The 22,823-nt window shown below is 42.3% G+C and overlaps 1 protein-coding gene across 3 annotated transcripts in view; it reads right to left on the bottom strand.

The window, feature by feature from the left end:
• Positions 1–6,961, bottom strand: part of LCLAT1 (lysocardiolipin acyltransferase 1) — a 125,264-nt gene extending 118,303 nt beyond the window's left edge. For all 3 annotated transcript variants that reach the window (XM_086744930.1, XM_086744931.1, XM_086744932.1), the window contains exons 1-2: positions 6,821–6,961; positions 6,510–6,621 (exon numbers count right to left, since the gene is read on the bottom strand). The gene's annotated coding sequence lies outside the window, so the exon portion shown is untranslated. The remainder of the gene's footprint in view (positions 1–6,509; positions 6,622–6,820) is intronic.
• Positions 6,962–22,823: the final 15,862 nt, after the last annotated feature.

Genomic DNA, 22,823 nt, shown 5'->3' with positions numbered 1-22,823 from the left:
ATTAGTTCACTGGCAGTGCATCATTTTCACTTGTCCTAAGTTGCTGAAACTGTTTTCTTTTTAAGGGAATTCACTAGTTCAGTTGACAGATGTAGTGTTGTTTTCACACTGAAGATGGAAGATCAGAAGAAAGCTACTGTCTATGCAGGAGGCTGAAAGGCAATCATTATCCTTACCTCACCAGACTTTACAGATTGGCTTAATAACCTTGGCATGAGTGTACTAGCTCATACTTTCTGAAATGCTGTGCTCAAGAGAAAGAGATTTTCCACGACTGGAGAGTTTGGGGAAAAGGAAAAAAAAAAAAAAAAAAAAAAAAAATTGACACTCTCTGAGAAATCTTTTGTAGTTTTCCTTGGCTTTGTTAAAGGACCTTAGTGATGACTTCCCTGGAGCACAAGGCCACCTACTCCAGCTGACACACAATCTAAAAAATTTACACACCAGAACTAGGAACAAGCTCCAAGTTCTGACCATAGCCTGAAAGTTGGAAGCCAGTTTGCAGTTTGGTTCACTTTGAAAAGTTAACTTCCACGATCAGCATGTGGTCAACAGTGTCTCCCGGCTTTATCTTACCAGAAGAGTTAGAAGTTGTTTTTCAATGTGCACAAAATGTGTAACTGCTATTCAGTGAGCTGAATGCTTGAGATTTACGCAGAACTCATGTGGTACAGTGGGAATGAGTTAATCTTGTTTATAAGAAAAATTGTTGAGTGAAATAAAAAAAAATGTTTACTCCATTAAGTTTATTAAAAGCTGCAGCAACTGGAAAAAACTAAGCTTTACCACTGACAAATATACTATTGCTGTAGTATTACCAGCTTTCTCAAAACCAACATTCTTTACATTGTAGCAGATCATTCAAATCACCCTAATAAACAGGATCTTGGTAGCAAATGGAATTGATCAGCTGAACATATCCATGATTACTGTACAATTAAGTATTAAAATCTATAAGAATCTAGTCATTCCAGTATCTCAATAATAAAATTAAAGCATCTGAAAAACTAAGCCAGATTTCTTATAGTTCCATGTCCAAACCAGGACAGTATTTCTTTTCTACGCCGTTTTTACTAAAGAAACGGTGCATCAAAGCTAACCAGCACACCTCACATAAAAACACACTGCATTCTATATAATGGAAATCCACACAACTCATCTCCCTCTTATGACTTTGTCCTCACATTTCTCTGTGAAAGCATCTCACCCTCCCTGTGATCAGCAGAAATGGTCTATCTGAATGGATGTCTGCTGACAGATTGACTCCCTTGAGCTCTGAACACTCTACCAGCTGGAAAACTTTCTAGGTATATGCATTTGGGTAAAAACAGGGATATAAGATTGGTAACAGTTTTGGAGGGCTTTTTGCCCCTTTTAATTTTAAAATACTTTTTTAGAAACTGAAACTACCAAATATTTAGCAGTAATTCAAGGAGTTGTAATAGCCACCTAATAGATTCCCTTCTGACCCGTTCCCACTTTTGGAATAGATTTTGGAATAGATATAATGTTGAATATTCTCTACACAAAACTGAACAACTTATCAACGGAAAATAGTAACTATACCCTGCCTAAAGAAGTACAAGGTCACCAATGAAAACTGCAGTAATCTCCAAAACAATGCTTGCATGGAAGTCCAGAAAAAACAGTACGCATTTCACTTTGATGTTGTAACTCCACTGCCTGATGAACGGAATTTTCAGTTTCTTTCTGAACAGCTACCTTTCAAATTTCAGAAGCACAGCAGGAGGTGCTTTCAGTGCTATTTATGACTTGATACTACTAGTTTCATTGCAATATTTGAGCCAGTTTATAAATGTTTTTTGCAAATAAATTGTAAAAACACTTCAAAAGCATTAATCAGCTTAAAAATATTCAGTTCTGCATAAGTTTTTCTACACGAGTTAAATCACATTAGGAGAACATACTTTTTAAAATATGGCTTGGGCTCATTTTAAACGTGGTTATGTGGTTGGAAAAGTTTGGCCTACACTGATTAAAATCTATATTTAAATGAAAGGAAAATTTAACCACAGAAACTGTGCTCATTTTAGAAAAACAAGCATATCACTGCCAAAGTGCTGTCCTAAGTTTAGATTGCTGTCTGACTAAAACACTATAATTACGAGAAACTAAAATGGATTTCTAAATGTTTCAAGATGAAACAGCCATTGGGTAATTTGCAAGATATGCAATTATCTTCTGAATTCAAACACATAATGCTAATACTTTATCTAAAAAAATGGAAGCTGTAGATCGTTGCTTGTGTGGAGACTGGGGAAATCGATGTTAAAAATCAATACCAACACTAGATAAGAGTAACCATAATGAAACCTAAGAGCAAAATTACCAAGCGATGTGGAATTAATTACTTAGATAGAAAGAATTTTCTTTCAGAAAAAAAAAAGGTTTCGAATCTTTTATATACTACTTCTGTCTCTCCAAGAGCTGATCAAGCTGAACAGAGGACCCTCAGCACTTTTATCACTCCTAAAACCGCATCAGCGGCCATACAAGGCATTTCACACAAGCTCTCACATGTAGCAAGACAGTAACATTTTTACCTTCAAACACCAGATAGGGTCTTCGTAACAGATTTGAAGTGTTACACAGCGTATTTTCTGTTACTTTGCAATTAACATTTATGTTTGGGTGGAGTCATTATCACACTGACCATACAAAAGTTAAAAGGAAGGAAAAAAAAAAATAATCACACATTAACCTCAGATCTGTATGTTCATTTCATGTATAACCAAAACAAATTCCAGTTACTTTGAACAGTAACTTAAATCTTGATCTGTGACAACCATAACCAGTTTGATGCAACTAACAGGATTTCAGGAAATGAAAGTAACTCCATTCCTGTTTAATAATCACAACTGTGTGTACTTGTCAGTAGCTGCACTGCCTGCTGTTGTTTGTCTTTGATTTGGCAAGAGAAATGAATGGCTTGGTTGTATTTTATTTCTTGTTCTCCTGTAAAAACCTGGGTGTTTGGTTACCTTTTGACTCTGCTGACTACAACTAGCTCTATTGTTTCATTGTTTCAGTGAAGTAGTACAAAATTATTCATATATTAAAGCACCCAGGAACTCTGAGGAACTGGGGACACAGTAGTTTATAGGAACACTTCTATGATTCAAACAGTACTTTTATAAGAGAACAGAGCATTTTCAGGAAAAAATAATTATCCTTCTACGAGCAACGTGCAGTGATCCACACAACTGCTTCATATAGAGTCATTAGGCAGTCTATTCATTTAGCCTTCATGGCACCTCTGAAACGGACATCAAAAGAGAAGAACAAATAGATACAGACTTCTTTCAACCGTAAGATATGCTAGATGCCTTAAAAACAACAAAACCACCAAGCTCAATGGGAAAGCACTTGAGCTTAAGGAGTATCAATCAGAACCACTGGAATTAATGCAGTACGTTCTCCCTTGATACCCAAAATAACACAAATAGTAAGTATTATACCAAAGAATGAAAAAAAAAAAAAAAAACCCTCAAGAGTCATGGGAATTTTAACAGCACAGATGCAAAGTCTTGGAAAGGCATGTTTAAAATCAGCAAGATAAAAACCAAGTTTCATTTCAAGGAATTCCCCAGGCGGGGGGGGGAAGGTGGGGGAGGGTGGGGAATCACCAAAAAAAAAAAAAACCCCGAAAACCTAAGCCTACTGTCAGATTAAAGGCAAATTCATTTTCTCAAACTCATGAAAGGCTAGTGTGCAAACATAGTGGACCAATTAATTTTGTATTGACGAGTAAAGACTCCCTGAGTTTTGAACCCCTAAGCAAGTAAGAAACCCTAACACAAACAAATCAAAGTAAGTAAATTAAGTTTATTATAGCAAAATAAGTTCACAAGCAAACTAGTTCAGCTAAGAGAAAAGACTAGGAAAAAGAAGAGACATTTTGTCTACTTCTCAAGAAGTCTGCTAACTCTTGCACCTCACTGTGCCCTGCAGCAGCAGCAATGGACTTTATAACACAGAACTGTCTTTCAGAAGCAATTTGCTTTTTACCCAGGTCAATAAAAAGTCACGTAAAACCAAACTGCAAGGCTTTGCCCACACTCAGCGGGGATCAGTTTCAAAAAGTCAACTCTCTAAAGGTTCGATTTTCTCCTCTCTTAGTTTTAAGTGCTGACCAAACCCCACACATGCAATGCTAACAAGCCAGCTCTCCTCAGCTAAAAAAAAAAACATTAAACCAGATTATGGAACTCAATACCACATATAGAACATAAGGAATCTTGTCTGTGTGTTCTCAGCACCACAACCTAAAGAAACAAGGGAACAAGGAAGGGAGAACCTTGAACAAGACTGTAAGTGGAGAAGAGGAGAATGAAATAAGGAAAGAATGACAGAGGAAAACAGAGATCGTTCGTAAACAATGACCAGGTAGGATGAAAGCATAAACTGAAACAAAGACTCTGCATGTCCTGAGAAGCTAGAAGGAGCAGCCAACAAAAGGAAAAGGTTTGTTTTGGCAAAGCAGAGGTGGGAGGAGTGAGAGGCAACAGCACATTGAAGGACAGGACAAGTGACAGGAAAGAAAGGACATAAATGAGACTGCCCAAACAAAACTCTACAGGGAGAAGTATTAGACAGAATCAAATAGAAAGCCAGAAGAAGGACAAGACGATCTGCACCTGAGACAGTTCAGGCAACTAATAATCTAGCCTGGCATTATTAAAAATATCTGCCAAAGAAGTAGAGACTCTGCAGAAACATATGAAACATGTGACAGCCTGCCACCTTAGCAACTGGAGAAAGGATTTGCTGGATCAAGTAACCCTAACACTTCTAAAACCCCAGGTGGATGTGAGGATGACACCTTATTACACTTCCAATTTTCTTTTCAGATTGCTTATGCGAGGAGGGTAGGGAACTCCATGGAAGCAAAACTCATCAAGACTGAGGAGTAGGAACATACCAGAATCAAGGTTTCCCCGTGCAACTTCAGTTGCCTTTCACAATAGCATACAATATTATTTTTCCTTCAAGATTCCTGCCTCACTAAGTACACATTGCGGACCAGCCCCTGAGGTCTAAATAAGGCTTTGTAAGAGACTTCCTTTTTTCAGCCCAGAAACTGTTTGGCAAGAAGTAAACGGAGACAAGATTCTGGAAAGATGGGAAAGTTCCTTCATAGGCTTATACTCCCTTCACTCTTACTTCATATTCCCTGCACATGGGTGACCTTTCTTTTTTTTAATCCAAACTTCTCAGAAGATCTAAGTGTAGTCCTGATTTTCTGAATGACCAACCTGAGATTTGGTTTCTTGAGGTGCAGTTTCACATTATACTCCACCAATAGCTGGTTTACATTAGTGCAAAGAAATAGCTTTCATTTATATCAGAGCAAACACTCATTAGAATAGCTTACATCTGACAGAAAGCCATCCCCCTAAGACTGTTAGATTAACTGTCCCTGCAACCATCCAACCACTAAATCCACTACAAAGAGAGTAGCAGTAAACCTATGGCCAGTGGCCACAAAGAAGAGACCACACTCTTCAGCTGCAGCCCACCCACTGACCAAACTATGTGTTCACACTGTTGAACTGTACCTTGATTTGCCGAGGAGCCAGCTAGTACAGCTGCTGCTGAAGCTTTGCATTCAAAGTATTAGATAATACTATAAAATCTGATTACAAAGTCAACCAACCCGCTTCAGATTTCTGTGTTCAATTTAAGACGTACTTTGGCTTTCCTTCTTTTTTTATCCTAGTTTCCCCATTTGTAAAGTAAGAAGATTACTAAAAAACCCCAGACTATCTGTTAATCTCTCTATGTTACAGCGGAGTAAGTTTGTATTCGAGAAACATTAAAATATGGCTGTGGTAACTACTACTGAAAAGACTACGGGTCCAAAGGCAGAGTGTGGGTGATGTCTTCAAAACAAGAGACATCTACTATGAAGTAAATGAGATATGTTAATACTTAGCAATCAATAGGCAAAATATGTTACCAATTATGTGAGCATAGTCCATTCTATCCACTAGCATAAGCAGAGATTAAAATAAAAGTCTAATGACAACCAAGTACTGAATCACAATGAATACACATAAGGACCAATGTGAATCTGTACGCATAGTTTAATTCTAGTATTTGTTTTCAGTACGCAGCTTTTTGCAGCCACAGTTATATTCTGAACAGCCTGATTACGAAAAGTTACATGCCTTGTTCTCATACTCACCCTGCACTTCTTACACAACAGACCATTCAGGTCAAAGTTTAGCTTTGCCAGAGGGCAAATCTAGCAGTATGCACACCAGTACCAACGGGAGAATCGGCGATAGGCACAGTAAACAGGGAAAAACACTCAGCTACAGTTGGCAAAACCTGCCTGACTTTTGTGTATGTGCCAGTCATAACAAGAGACGCTACTTTTCCCAAAAGGAAAGATATTAAGCATGAGATTATAGCAACAAGCCTCCGTTTATTCCTCTAGGTGTAATAAAAACAGCAGTAGGGAAAGCAAGGTTTCGGTAACGTACACGTTTCACACACACTGAACGTATCCCCAGACAAGCTCAAGCGCTCTCCTCCAGCGGCTCCTCGCCTGGCATCGCCGCGGCTCCCAGCCCTCCTACAGCGCGGCCACCATGCCTGCGGAGAAACGGGGGGCAGGTGAGAGAGTCCGGTTGGCCGCACCTCGGCGAGAAAAAAAAATCGGCAAAGCCGGGCCAGCGGCGGAGACCCGGAGCCGCAGGTCAGCCCCGCGGTGCCGCGAGGGATCACCCCGCCGCCAGCACCGCGGCCCGGCCCGCCTCCCGCCGCGGGAGCACCCGTGCCCGCCCGCCCTCACCTGAGACGGGGCAGCGCCGCGGCGTTAGGAGGCTCCCCGCCCCGCTCAGGGAACCGCCGGCCCCGGGAGCGCGGCCCAGCCGCCGCCAGCGCCCAGCGTCGCCAGGGCCGCCGCTGCCGCCATGTTCCCGGCTGCCAGCGGCGACCTCTAACCCCGCCAATCACTTCCGGTCGCGGCTGTCAAGCCGTTACCATGGCACCGGTCCTGGCCCCGACCTCCCTTAAAGGAGCCGCAGCCACCACATTTCCCCCTACACACACCCCCACGCGCTCCCACACCGACTCCTTACACCCACACCCACTCCTTACACGTACACGCTCTGGTAGCTGAAGGGGCCACCACCGCCCTAGGCCTCAGCCCCGCTGCCCTGGGCCTCCTCTCCCCTAAAAGCCAGGGCCGCCCTGTGGGTCCCCAGCTGGGAGCTTGGGGGCAAGCTTGCCTCAAAAGTGGGTTTTGGCTGGGCCTTTTGGGGTTCTCCAAGCCGTGCTGCTGCTCCTGTGGGGCAGCTGGTGGGAGAGGATGGCTTCAGGCGACCGGGAGGAAAAAGCACGGGTCTCAACTTAGTTATTGGCTAAAAAGGGACAATGATTCATCAGCCCAATGGTGCTGTGTGAAGGGGAAAACCCTACTACTCTTAGCTGCAGGTTTTGTCATAAAATAGGCTGTCGAGTGTGAGAGGGCGGAAAATGATCGTGGCACGATTTCCACTGCTGTGAAGGGATTGTTTGTCTGAACTTTCTCTGAAACTGGCAATATTTTCAAGCTTTTATTGCACCATGCTTTGCTGCCGCTCACTGTCGACGCGGTTAACCTTTTTATACTCTTTCCACATGTGTGTTTTTGTAAGGTAAACAAATCTGGTGAAATCCCCAACCCAAGAAGGAAAACTCCAGGAGGTTTCAAGTAAAGTTTTATGCTTGTGTAAAACCAAAGTGAGCCCATGCCTGGCTGACTGGAGCTGTTGGATTAGAACCAAAGTGACCAGGGCTCTCTTTCTGACCCCACAACAATGTCATGTGCACAGGTAAATGTGCCTCTCTGCAAAACTGCTGCAAAGCACAAACACCAGGGCAAAATCTGATCCCATACCCAATTTGGGATATATTACCCCATAGTCACTCTCTTGGTGGGATCCCTCTTTTCCACCGCAGTTAGTCTTGAGGACAATATCAGCTCTTTGGAAGTCCCCACCATCGTTCAGTGAGAATTGATTGCCTTAACAAGTACCTTTGTGGAGCTGAGAATAATTCATCAATTTGGTCAATACTTCTAATAAAAAAAAAAAAAAAATAGGGAATAAGCCTTCTAGGAATCTTATCCTAGAAGTCACAAAAATGTTGAAAATTCCATTGTCACCCCTTTTTGAGAGATCTCGTTTGTTCATTCAGCCTGGAGAAGTAGGGGCTAAGGGTAGGGCTTAACTGTTGTCTTCCACTGGTGGAAGGGTATTAAGAAAGTGGAGCCAGACTCTTCTCAGAGGTGCACAGCAAACAAATGAGAGGCATTTGTCCCATGTTGTAGCAAAAGAAATCCCAATTAGCTATTAAGAAGAAATTCTTCAAAACAAGGATGGTCAAGCACTGGAACAGGCTTCCCAAAGACCTTATGCCATCTCAAAACTGGCCTGGACAATGTCTTAAGTAAAAGTACTTATAGCATTCCAAACCCTTCAAATTAACTTAGCTGAAGACATGAAGACAACTCCCTACGAGATGTCACTGTCTCTTGTGTCAGGAGGGTATTTGTGAGTGATTCAGCTCACCTGACTTGTGCTAACTATAAAACAAGTATTTAGTCAGACTTAGTCATCAAGGTTCCCCCCTCTAGGCAGCTTCAAAAAGTGACCCATTCCATCCTAAAACAGACATCTACAGACGGCTCAGGACATGGAAGGCTGAAACAGCTTACTTTGGTAGCACTTTTACTGATCAGATAGAAAAGCTAGGTGAAACGAATCCTCACTGGTGCCTCCTTAAAATAGGGACAAGAGGAAGGCAAACTGCAGAATTTTAAGTAGCTAAGTGCAAGGCCTTAGGATGAAAGAAATAACTTAGGCAGAATGACTCCAATGGGAACACGTGTCTTGGGCTGTCAGCCATTGACTTGTGGCCAGGCTCCTGGGCAGCCTGAAAAGGAATAGAAATGGGGCATCTGCTGTGATGGCATCTGCAATAGACTTCCTGGTACAACTCTGGAATGAGAAATGGAAAGCTGTCCCCAGATTATTATACTGCTGTTGTATAGGAAGGTGAGAGAAGTGAAACTGCAGTCACATCTACGCGTGGCTTTTGGTGTTTGTAATGCAGGGAAGTCACAGCTCTTTTCATTAGTTTGATAAACTGAAAAGGGGCAAAAAGGCATATGGCTAATTGTCTCTCGGGTTGAAGCTCTTGGTATGGAAGAAATCCATGCTAAAATGGGTTAATAAAATCTTGAAGGTTTTGTAGCTATGTAAGGAGCTTTGGCACTCTAGCATGTACCTCTGAGCACCAAAAGGCGAGCCAGAATCTTACTGCAGCTCACTCTGCCACTTCCAGGGTGACCCTTCAAATCACTTCATGCTCCCTGTCAGTGAAGACACTTTTTTCTTGCTGAGAGTGCTGTCAGGAGATAGTAAGCAAAGTTTGTAATTTTATTAGAAAATGTGAAACACTATACAGCTCTCCTTCTTACAATGCCAACACCTGGCTATACAGACTTCCAGAGGAAGTATTTTCCTTGTAACTGGGGAGAAAACAATTTGCTAAGATAGACAATAACAAGTAATTGTGTTCCTGTTTTCCTTAAGGACCCCAAAACAATTTTGTACTGTTTGTAGAGAAATCATTTTGTCTATCGCATTGACATGCAGTCTACTGAAGAAGAACATGACATCCTCTCAACCATTCACCATGGCACTGTATTAGAAAATACAAAGGAGAATTTAATTTTCAGTTGCAACTACACAGGCAAAGTAGATAACCACCTTGTGCTTTACAATGATATATTTAATGCTGGACTTGCATGAGGTGAGTTAGTGTAACCATTTTGTTAGAAAGCAAAAAGTCTGCTCAAGGAAAATACAAGCACTCATAATGCCCCTACAGTTTTTGTGAAAGTGGAAAGTACAATTTCTACAGCCAAAGACAACAGTGAGGGGAAGAAAAGAATGTTCAGTATTCAGCAAAAAGGAAGAATCTGGCTGACTGGAAATGTATGTGCATTTCAGAAGGCTTTGTTAAAATAATATTAAGGTAGTGGCTTTACCTCCACAAAAACAATGCCATTTGAAGCTGAAGTCAAGCTTTCAACATGTTTGAAATAAAACAATATAGATTTAATTTAGCCACAAAACAATTTCTGTGGGGAGAGCTGGAAGCAGCAAGGCCTGATTTCCAACAAACTTGCTCCCTGTACCCCTCAGCCCACCTCTGTCCCTACTGCATTAATTTTGTCTCCTCCCCACATCACAGACGTCAGCCCTGCAAAGCAAGAAGCAGTAGGTGCAGGTTGGGCAGTGAGTACCAGCTGCCAAGAGAAACAATAATGTTTGCTCAGTGGAGGCATGAATTTAGTTCTTGTTCCTCTGATGTGCTGTCTGTATTAACATACCTTGTAGGAACATAATTGTTTCTGAGACTACTGCCCTTCCATCAAATTTGGGTGAAATTCATCAAAAAGATTCAAAAGCTATTGGAGGGAGGCTTGCAGCCAGACTGAAAGCTGGCATGACAATATAAGAAATATTCATGGGAAAAACAGGCTGAAAAAATAAAGAATTGACTACAGTGGGGAAAAAAAAACAACCAATGAAAGTGTTTTTGGAAGGGAGTGAAATTAAAATGATACAGACTTTCTAGTTGTGCTAGCACTTGAGGAACAGAAAGTGAAAACAGAAAGTGAGACGAGCTACCATCCATCCACTGATAGGACTTGGAAATGTAAGGAGTGAAGAATTTAAGGTGTTGATATTAACACAGGAAAAGGGAATTTTTTGGCTATAGCTGGGTAGGCTTTACTAAACTTTTCTAGTGATATGATTTGCAGTGGGACTGTTCCATCCATCCTGTGTTGGTGCAGCTCACCTGGATGAGAAGCGGCATCATGGAGCTCATAACAAGCTGCTAAGGGAGGGGAGACAGACAGGAAAGGAAAGCATTTGAAACTAGTGTCACTAACAACAGCAGTATGCCTAAAACATTCTGGTTTTTAATCACTATTGCTTAGTTCTGTGTTTTACTTGTAGACTAAGTTCCCCTTGGGGCCTATATCTGAGCTGAGGGAAATGATAGGCCATGTGGCACTCAAAAGGAAAGAAAAGATAAGCAATATGGAAACTATCTTTAAGCAGCCAGTTACGCTTCTCTAGAACTGCCAAAAAAACAGCACAAAGAAAACTCATCTTCTCCTGCTCCTTGCAAAAGCTCAGTCACTTGAATGAGGAGACTCTCTAGGAGCTCTTGTTGCTAAATGACCTGGGCTGTGCTTCAATCAAAAGGTTTTCAAATTGTGACCCACAAACTACTTATGGGTCTGCTGAGAGCCTGCTGTTCACATGGCTATTTCCACCTCCTAAATCACATCAGAACGTGTTAAATGCTTTCCTAATGGTCTTATGCCATGTAAACAATTGCAGAATTAGCCCCAGGGATGTTGTAAAATGGTAAATTGGAGGAATGGGAAGAAGAAGAAAGAATTGTGTGACAGAAAGGGAGAGATGAGAAGTGATCATAAATGCAAGAGATGGGAGGTCATGAGATGGTCTCCCCAAAGACCTCCATCCCAGAGAGCAGATACCATCATCAGGGCCTTTCCTGTGTTTTCTTCTAAAACCCTTTAGGATGGCTCTGCCCTAGTGCTCTAACACTCCTCATATAGGTCATTCGCTGAAACTGCAGTACTCCATATCCACCTGGATTTTTCCTCTCTCTTGGGTTTTCTAAGCAAATTTCACTGTCTCTGAGAAGACCTAAGTTACTTGATGTCTGGATCATTCACCTTCTCGCCTCCATTATTCTACTTTTCTGGAGGATTCAAGATAAGGATATGACAAGCCCATGTAAGGATTTTCACCTCTCCATCTGCTTGCAAAGGAAACCATATATCCAAGCCCACATACCCTCTGAGGTGTGGAAATTTGCTAACTGTTCATAACATGCCTAAGCTGCACTTGTTAAATTTTTTTTCAGAAACAGGAGAAATAGAGAAAAGGCCTTGACTCAAAGGGTATCAGCGTAGCAGTAAGTGGAGATTACCGTCACCAGATCAAAACAGTGGAGGCAGTGACAGCATGGAAAACTTGCGCTGATTTAAGCTGGTATAATATTTCTGGTGCCAGTAAGGTAGGTGTATATCTCAGGAGACAGACTAAGCTTGTTCTTATGCACAGCCCCATGCACAGCAAACAATAAAGGCCACTGTTTACTGCCCTACAAATATAGTAACTGGCACAGGTGATATAATGGATTTAGCTGATTTAGGAAACACTATGAGTTTAAATGTTTTTGCTATCAAATTCAAAAGGCATCTGCAGGTATAACCATGAAAGACAATTCAATAAATTACTGATTTTTTTTTTTAAACTCCCCAAAGCTAAAGAGAAGATGGATTTAACTCAGAAATGTTTATTTGATTTAGTTGCTGTTTGGTTCACAGGAGGCTCCCCGCAGGGATAATAAAAACCAAGGCTGTCTTTTTTATAGTGCAAAGATTTTACACTGCAGCCCTCTCCAGTCTTTTAAACGTGCCCCTCTCTTGTTTCAAATACTAAGAAATTCCATTCATCATGACTCAGAAATTTCAGAGATGGAAATGATCTATTAAGCCCTATAGTCCATCTCCCGAGCAGTGCAGAATTGCTCCCTATAGTGCATTCTTATCTTTAATATTTTGTCCATCAAATTTATAAGGTCTCATTACCAAAGTATTTTAAATCACATTTTGTGTTCGTGTAAACAAATACATGGTTGTTGCATTTTGGTGTAATTGCTCTTACAGACGTACCAGAGAAAGGAGGCAAGCAGTAGCCAGGATAAATGACAGGTGCCAGTATCATGGACGGAGTGGGGGGCATGTTGTTTTGTTTTTAAATGTGATCAGTCTGTGCACAGCAGGCTTTCAACTCTTCTTCTTTGGAGAATGGTCATTCTAATGTCAGTCATTAGCAATTTGCTGTTGGTCACTTGGGAACAGCATGTTTCCTGCAAATTGCTTCTATTAGTCACCAGTTCTTGTCTAAATAATTGGCGATGAGAGAGAGAGAGCCTGTGTGAGACAGGAGTTAACAGGATGGCAGAATGTATGGGTACATTGTTGTAAGACACATACTTTACATTTTTTGAATGCCAAAATAGTGGAATGGGCTCAGATCTTTTTTACGTTGGGGTCAGGCTGGAGTTGCACCAGCGAAGTCCAAGGGAGCCGTTCGAAAAGCCAAGGCTAATGTAGATGAGGTCAGTATCTGGCAGCAATACAGCAGTACATTTGCTTGTCTCTGAAATGCAGTCACCTCTGGCATCAAACCTGGCAGCTGTTTCACATAAAATAGTAAGGATGTCAACCAATATTCTTCAGGAAAAGAGGAAGAGAAAGAGGAAGAAGAACATGGAGGAGTCTCACTAGTTTACACCCTTCGGATTCCTGTCACCAGCCCACTTAGTGAAAGCTCCAACATGGTGTTGTCAGTTCAAGTACCTGCTGTTTTGACAGCCTTTTATCTCACTGAAAATAGGTGTTTTGGCATGACAGAAAATAAAAGGAACAAAAAAAAATTTAACTTACCTACTAAAAAGAAAAATGCTGTGGCAGAGAAAGCAGGTCACAGTCAGCAGCACATCAGCATTCAGCTATGTCATTCTCATCAGAAATGTCAGTCTTCCCACCATACCATCTGAATACATTCTACTTTAGGTTACTACTTGACTGCTCTTATGGGCCTACTATACTTGGTTTGTGAAAGCTGAGCCTGAGAGAGGGTGAGGGTAAAAGATTACAAACATCCTCCTGATAAACTCGTGTCAGTTATAAGGAAATATCTGTTTGTTGTTGATGGACTACTTTAGAGATGCCAGAAAAAGGGGCTTTGAGATCATACAAGTCATTCTGGAGCCTCTGAAAATATATATTGGGAGTCTAATGCAAGCATGTTCAACAGAGGTGTGGAGAGAGAAGCAGCAGCACTTTAGAATCCAAAGCTGCTGATCTCTGTCTGGATGTAGAGGGGAATGGATGGTTATTCCCCAAGGTCTGGGTAGGAGCCTGAGGGGGATACTGGGAAACCAGAGCTTAATTATTGCTGTTACAGAAGAAGGCAGCAGCACCCAGACAATGGATGGGGGTCAGAGAAGGGACAGAGGAGTCAGCCTTATGTAAGCCATTTGTCAAAGTTACACAATGGAGAATAGTAATAACACTAATGCACTTGTATAATGCATTCCTACGGAGATTTAAAATGCTTAGAAAAGGTAAGTAAATATTATATCATAAGGTGGCAAACGGAGAATCTGGAGCAATGAGGAAATAAGTGTCTTCCTTGTAACTGTAGGGAGAGTCAGAAGTGTGGTGGGGAGCAGAAGTAGGGTCTGTGGAGCCCTCTGAGCACTTGGTCACAGCCTCTCAAATGTCCAGGTCTGCTGGACAGAAGAAAAGCTGACAGGTTAGGAAGAAATTTTCCCTAAATCAGGAGAAAAATCAGAACAGAGAAGCAGATTTTTCAAGATGGGAAAAGATGTTTGGTGAAAACAACAGAGAAGCATTTTGGGTTCCCAGGATTTTATTGCTTTTTCTAGCGTGAGCCAAAGAATCCTATCCAAGTTTCCAAAGATTATTCCTCACAGGAAAAGCAAAGCCCTAATAAAGGACATAGCAATCGCACAGTAAAAACAACAACAATAATAAAAGGATGTCTTTTGTTTAATCACCTGGACAGATCCAATGCAATGCAAATAAAATGTGGGATAACAAGCTCCAAGAGACAAGTCATCTCCAGGGGCTTGTCAGGCCAAGGCAGCAACGTGAAACACAGTAAGGTGCTGGTGAGGAGCGAGGAGCAGGAGCGTGCACCTGCCTATGGTCTTCATGGTCAAACTGCTGTTTGTCATCAGCACCAGTGACCCTCAGGAGTTTTCTGCCCTCCCAAAAACCTCTTCAAACCACTTGTTGATTTCCCAGTGATAACAAACCCACTACCTCTCCTTACTACCTTCCTGGGCTGGACTAGTGGAGCAACTCCACCTTGGGAGCAATCATTGGATGCAGAGGGACCTCCACCCTGCGGAGGATGTGCCCTGTGCCTTCGAGCACATCAGCCCCATGTAATAAGAAGTGCTGCCATTGCCCTGCTTGCCCCTGGCCATGAATTGCTATGCACTGAGGATGGCCCCTGGCTGCCGCTGTGCTGGACTTACAGCTCTTGGTCTATTCCAGCTACTCTCCTCTCCATTCATGGTGTGCAGCTGCCCTCTTTCCGTCTGGGCCATTTGTTGTCCCTGGGCAGGCAGAAGGCCTTCCTGCCTGCCTTTGGGTGGCTTCAGCTCATGTGCAAGAAAGAGCCCCAGGCAGCTCCTGTGCCGTGTGTCCTCTCTCCTGCCTGCCGTACTGCTGTGAGCAGGACAGGTTGTCCAGGAGAATTTTTAGCTGGGGAGATCAGATTATGTTGTTCAAAACAAGCACATAATGTGGTGCAAGACAGAAATTGAGCCTTTATCAAAAACTCAGCTCTCACTCCTCCTGGACTGAAATGAGGGCTCAGCTGTGCAGCCAGAGGTAACATTCTACAGATCTGCAGGACTAGTCCTGTGTTTTCTGTATTAGTTTAGATTTCAGAGACTTGTGGAAAAATGTATATCCTGCCATATGAAATGCAGTAACTAATAAATAATGGTCTGCATTTCTCCAACGGCAACATTTAGCAACCGTTTGTGACTGCAGTGATGTAACAGGACTGGTGTTGCCCCCATTTCTGGGTGAGGAGACCTAGAGCACAGAACAGTTGCTGAAGACCTCTTCCTTTTCCAAAATGCGTCGTGCATGGTCTCCTCCCCCATTATAATCCCTCCATGGGCAATATTTCTGCCAGGAAGAGCCATAATCTCCCCTGAATGGCATGACAGGCACATCTCCAGGTTGCCTTCCCTGGTTTACTCCTTGGACAGGCTTATCTGTGCATTCAGAGGGCAGCAAGGCAGAAAAGCGCCAGCCATCTCCCCTGAAATGGCTAAACATATGGCTGCCAGGAAGAATCTGGCTGTGATTATATGAAATCCAGTGCTGCTGGTCAGTCTCAAGCTGATGCTTTCCTCTGCTGTGGCTCAATATGGACGGGATCCGGCATTCTGGGCAGAAGCAAACGCAGCAGCTGAGGCTGGCACGGAGGGGACTGAGCCGGCTTGGGAAAAAGCATGTGGCTTTCCAAACATCTTGCAGTCCAAAGCAAAACCAGCAGTTCTGACATGCTGTGAGCAATAAACAATGAGCTTTGTCAGCATGTCTAGAGGAAATGATAATTCCTGGAGTATGAATGATGAAATGTTAACCAAGATGGAGGCTTCGGATAGCATTGTGGTTAGGAAAGCATATGTGCATCAGCGTGGAAGAGCTGACAATAGGGCAAAGAGCTCTAACTAAGGCATTAAGATCTGTCAGGTCTCTCAGCTTGCTCCCCAGTGGTGTTTTTTCCTGTTCCCTGATTAAAGTGTAAAGCATCGCTTATGCAGAAAGGGAGATTTGCACTGTTGTAACCAGCACCTGCGTCTGCCCCTCTCCCTGCATGGCTCTTCATCACCTAGTGCTCGGCACGGCATTCAGCCCTCTGAGACACACAGGTCCCCGTGCAGGTCAATTTACTATTGAACATGCATTATGAGATTGGCTATCCCTCTTTTACACTCTTTGTACTAACAGGCAGCTCTGATTGCTCTGGTCTTTTCAGTGTAATATAAAGCCTAATGAAATCAGTGAGAGTGTTTTTATAGGTTATGGTGACCTTGACAGAGACCTGGTAGCCACGTGCTTAAATATTTTGCAAATCTGTTGCATAGTTTCAAGGCCAAAAAGAGTCAAGGTGTATTTTTCCCCTTTGCTTGGAGGATGTTAAAACTATCCACTGCAAACTGTGTGAAATGTCTCCAGTCACTCCAGCGATGAATAGCATTGACATGCATGTATTAGCAGAAAGCAAGAATAAATAGAATCAGAGAAAATGATGCAGTTATTCATAGTAATAATATTAATTTCATAATGTCATCACTATAGGGGTCTGTTGCAATAAATTATCTCGAGAGTTATCTTAGTGTGTGTGACAGAGGACATATGTGCATATGAGATCTGATTACACAATAACTTTTTCCTGATGTGCCCTATGAAACATGCAACCTTGATCTCACTCTCCAGCCACCCATCCTGGAGTTGTTTTGTTTTAAGAAAAATTACATTCAGTCCCATTATTCAATGCTAGAGGAAAAAAAAAAAAAAAGACTCCGTGTTCTGCTATGGCTAGTGTTACCCTCAGGCATTTCTGGCATATTTCCGTTGTAAATTCATTTTATATGTGGCCAGGAAGTACAACATCTTGTTGCATCATGTAAGAAAATACCATATTTCTTCCCTGTTGCTCATTTCCAATCTACAGAAGCATCTGGTGGGAGCATGTCAAAAGATATGTCATTAAATGTAAGAGTTTCAGCCCACAATGCAGTTTCATGTCTGAGTCTCATCTTGAAAGAACAAGGTCAAATAATATTTTACTTTTCTCCCTTTTTAACTGTGACTTTGTTGTGCTTCTCTCTTTTGAGTATGACAAGTATTTTCTTTTCTACTAAAAACTGGTTTTGCCACTGTCACTTCTGGGCAATTTGTTTTTGGATTGAGATAAAATTAACACTGCTGCTTTCCAGGAAAATCCTCGTGCTGTAGTTTCCACCAAAGTCTGGCCCACAGTATAACATGGCCAAGTTTTAAGGCACCCTTAGCAAAAAAAAATACAAAATACTACACAAGGAAAAGGAATAAAAAGCCAAACACTCCAGTTTGCATGAGCGATACTGCAGGCTTGAGATGATGGCTAGCAACACTGTGGCATTTGCCATCATGAGAGGGACATAGATTTGTTGGAGAATATGAAGGCTCATCTTTACTTTCATAAACATGGCCTCTCTCACACCTCTTGTTCCTTTCTCTTCTTCCTTCTCCAGACCAAGCAAACATCTGCTTCACCATTTCCATCATTCTTCAGTGGCAACTCCGAAAAATGTCTGTTGAGCATATGAAGAAAGTAGAGAGCCATTTGCACAGCATAAAAATTACTTTCGTTGCCCCTACTAAGCCAAGGTCCAAGCCACATAGTCTTGTGCACTGTCTACTGGCACAGTGCCTGTCAACTCACTGTCCCAATACATGCAGACCTGGAGCTCTGTGGTAACAGAACCGAGTAATTTCTGTCACGCTCGTCTCTCATGACCTGCCCGTTTCTGTCTCCACACCACGCCTCCCACGAGGGTCTCTCTGTCACCTGGTTAATCTGAGAACTGAGACACAGATAAGGCAGGTTGTATTTTCCAGTGGTCGGACTGGTTCCTCTGACATAAGCCTCACACTCTTAATACAAGCAGGAAAATTTGAGAAAATACATCTGATGTAATTAGTGTAACCTTTCTGCCAGGTGGTTAACAGCAGAGAAAATGTCTGGATTTAATATACCCATGGCCCCTCTTGATAAAGGACTAAATTCCAATCTCCACTTAGAAACCTGAGAAAACTAAACATACCCTCCCTGAGAGCTCTTAAAGAGATGGATTTCCACCACTCACTTGCATTCCCAGATCTTTATTAGGCAAGAGGGAGTGCGGTCATAAAGCCAGGCAAAACCTGCAATGGCAATATATATCCAGATAATGAGCAAAAGACCTCTCTTTTTCACATCTGTTGGCAGGGGCCCACCTCCCTCCCTTCCCTCTCTTTGGTAGAAAGGTCCCACAGGAAGAGCCTTGTGGTTCCAGCTCGTTACCCAGGGTCAGCATCAGTGAGCAGTCCTACCCAAGGCAGCAACAGAGGACCCCAACTTTGCTGGCAGCACTACCTAAAGAAGAGCTCTCAGCTGCCTGCACAGCTACCCAAAGACCTGGTGACAACACACACTGATGCCCCACACCACCCTTGAGACACATCAGACCATGTGACATGGAGCTGCAAGGCAAGAGTTTAAGCAGCAAAGTGCCATCAACCCACGTCCACTTATCAACAAACTGGTGTTGGAGTGTGGCCTACCGTCCTGCACTGCGCATATTCTTACCACACTCTTACCTCTCTCCTCATAGAGCCTACAGGCAGAGGTGGAAGAGGAACTATTCCAGCCTGCTTTATGGCATGTTGTTGTCCAGGTACACAAAAGACAGACCACTTTCCTGTGCAACTGTGATGCTGTTTCCTCCAAGACACTAGCATAAAAGTCAGGTGTCCACATTGGTGTGTTCTGAGCGTAAGGGTCCTTGAGGCTTCAGGGTCTCGAGTGGCTGGAAAGGAGTAACTGTGGGTTCCAAAACTGTGCGCTTGACGGGGAGATAGCATCAGCCCAGTTTGGAAGTGGGAACACCTCACCTCTCCTGTCTGTTGGGTTGCTGTAACCTGCTCTGCCCAGTACTATAATTTCAAACTATGTAGAGGCTGCCCCTTCATGCTGAATAGGTTGTGCCCAAGGCAGTATTTACCATGAGTGGTATTTCTGCATATATGCTGTCATTTGCAAATGCTTCTAAATGATTTGGGGCTGAAGATGTAAATGTTGATCTTCAGTCTGAAAGCCCTAGATGATTTAATTAGTTTAGTCAACTTTAGGAGACTGACAGCTTTTTAATTACCAAATCTATTGCTCTCCCCTTCCATTCTGTCTTACTGGGTTAATTTGGAGTTTACTGAAATACTCAAGGCCTGGGTATTCATTCAGTTAGCTCTAGGCTGGATTCCTCACAACATTTTGGTAAGTTTAAAACTAAGCATTAATGTTAGAGATGAAGCTGTGGAGTTAGAAATTATTGGGAAGGTGTACGTGGAAAATGCTAAGTGTGAAGGATTTGGATATTTTCCAGGTTTTGCATATTACAGCCTTTTGCCTGACTAATCTATGCTTTGTGCCCATCCTAAACCTAGAAACATAATGATAAAACCAAAGGAATCCTTCTGAGACCCCTTAAACCTACCTTCACTGTAAGAAAAGGGAGGTGCTTTCTCCTTTCCTAAAAATTCTCATTAAAACAATACATGGCCTTAACTTCAGAGCAAGAAGGAGGAGACAGTGACAGTCCAAACAGCAACAAAAAGGCAACATGAATTGTCCATGGGCGTGTATCCAGGCAGATTAGCTCATCTCTCCCTCCATCACATGCGGCAGATGTCCAAGAGAAGCCGTGTTGGCTGGTCAGTGTCACAGCAGAGCAGTGAAGAGCATTATTCAGTGTTTGGCTAACACCTCCAGCCATTCTCCTGGCTGTCCAAACACATCACGTGACATGGACAGAGGTAAAAGGGTCTATCTGGACAGTTTCAATGAGGAACAGGACTCAACTTTCCCACTCATATTGAAGCCCTTGTTTTTAGTTCTGTTCTTTTATCTCTTTCTTTTTTTCTTTTTTTTTTTTCCTCTTTTTTTCCTTTTTTTTTCCAGAAGGCGCCCATGCAAATGGCCCTACAAGCCACCTGTGCTGTGTAACTGTTTTCTGCTGAGTGGCCGTCAGCTGGCAGCAGGCGGTGGGGGAGCTCGGCAGCGGTGGCTGCAGTGACCTCTCTGTTGTAGGGTTTGCACGATGCCCTGGGAACTCCTGGAATGGACTGGAATGGTGTACATAGGAAATATTCCTGGGGTCATTACACATCACGGGAAGAGCCTGGATTGGAGCGGTCCTATAAATTTCTTTCATTCATCTCCAATGAAGTCAACAGTCAAAAGCAATTTTAAGCACTTGGATCATACAGAATATATAAATACCTGTATTTTGGCGAGCTGTAACAATTCAATGATAAGTATGACTCCCTGGTGAACGAACAGGATATCACAGGCTTATTTTATCTTCCAAATGGGTCAGAGTTGAATCTTTTTCTGGATTTCCACATTCATTTTCTCTTAACAGGTTAGATTTTTACTTGGAAAAGGCATTGCTATAGTTCTCAGTTGCAATGGAAACACTCCAGATCTTCTGAAGATATTTAAAATAAATTTGTTACAACCTGCAATTTGGCTCCGCTTCCTAGCGAATGCTTTCATTTTTATATGTAGACAGAATTTAGGCTTATGTATTCAGCCTGTATTCCACATGTGTAGATTCAGTAACCCCGAATCAATAGGTATCCCTTCATGACTACTGTAATAATTAACCTTTATAGGCAATAATGGCCTTTCCTTTGGTGTCGCTGTTTGTGTACCATTGTCCGAAATAATGAAGTTATACCCCTTGCTTCAGATATATTATTTTCAATAACAACATAGGCTTTGTTAGAGATTATTTTAAAATGTCTATAGTATCCTGCAAGAAAAGCAATTTTGCATTTTTTTAAATGGTGCAATTCCAGCATTTTTGAAAATTTCAACAGCCATTTACAAATGCTGAAAGTTTCATCTGACAGCTGGTTGAAAAATGTGGAAAATACTGAAGCGAGCTCAAGAATCAGATTATTTTGGCTAGTGTGAGTATTTCTCTAGGCCTTAAAAATCAGGCAGTGGGATAAAACAAATTCTGTTCTCAGCATTAGACTTGTAGGCAAAGTGTAATATGCGTGTTGCATTTTCCAGCGTATTTTGGCCCTTGTACTCAATATATAAGGAACATTTATACATACACATATAGTCTCTACTTTTCTTCACTGGCATGTTCAGTTGAGCTGTGTTTGTACTTCGAAGGACATGCATGCAAGTACACACGCACGTGTATGTACACAGACATAAATCCAGCTCTGAGCATGCATATACAATAGATACATAATTTGTGCTTATATCACGCTTGATGCCTTTCTGAAGTCTTTCAACCAAATATCTCAAAGTATTTTAAAGTCATTTAAGAACCAAATATCCCATGGGTGCAGTCATAAGCTACCGGTGGTACACCTTGTCCCCTCTTCACGTATTTCACTAGCAGTGTGTTGAGTTCTATGCCTCGCTGTATCTACACCGCTCCTTCAGATTTTCATATCCTGCTCATCATCCTGAAACAGAAGGAAAGATGTCTGAAGCACTCGCAGCTGCAAAACAGGTTGTTCAGAACCTCCTTGAATTTGGCCCAGTTTTGTCAGAGGAGACAGGAGTGCAGTGATTGTCAGCTGGGTGAATCCCAAGGGAGGACGGCAGGATTTCTGTTAGACATTTTGCTGAGCTGGGCACAAATCTATCAGCATCCCAGGTCTGCTCTGAACATCACAGAAAGAAAAATAAAGTTTTAAATTAAAAAAAGAAATCCCATCAAGGTTAATCTTTCAAAAGCCGCGGTCCATCTGGACGTCTTCTTCCTTGGTATTAATTATGAAGACTTGCCCTGTAATCCCTAAGTGAAATATGAGCGAGATGTAAGCTTGCTGCAGTTGCGTTTAATATTTTGCTTGCTAACAGGGCATCTAATCCACCATGAGCAGGAATTCATCAAGCCTCAGGGGCTACCTAAAGCACACAAACCCTCTAAATGAGCAGTAATCTCCTCCCTCGAATCTTCAATCTCATGAACTAATAAGTGATGCTAAAGGCTCATTTGCTTTGGGAGCTCCCAGCAGTGGAGTGGATGACACTGTACCCAGCTCCCGGCGTAGAAGCAAGCACAGCCCTGAGACGACTGTGGGCAAAAAGGCAGATTCTTGGCATTTTTGGTTTTTTGCAGCAAAGAGCACTTCTTCTTTGGCGCACCAGCACTCTGCCGAAATTTGTGAGCCACATGAATGTCAGACTAAAAAGATCCCACTAACAGTCTCGAGCACCAAGATCAATAATAATTTCCACAAACTCCGCTCTTTTACATAACACTTCCCTCTCCGCTCCCCATGGGATAAGCAGTGG

The sequence above is a fragment of the Chlamydotis macqueenii genome, chromosome 3 (assembly GCF_036417535.1).
Source record: "Chlamydotis macqueenii isolate bChlMac1 chromosome 3, bChlMac1.mat, whole genome shotgun sequence".
In the NCBI taxonomy this organism is placed as follows: domain Eukaryota; kingdom Metazoa; phylum Chordata; class Aves; order Otidiformes; family Otididae; genus Chlamydotis; species Chlamydotis macqueenii.
Note: the sequence above shows the minus strand (reverse complement) of the source record. Positions and strands in the feature narration are given on the sequence as shown.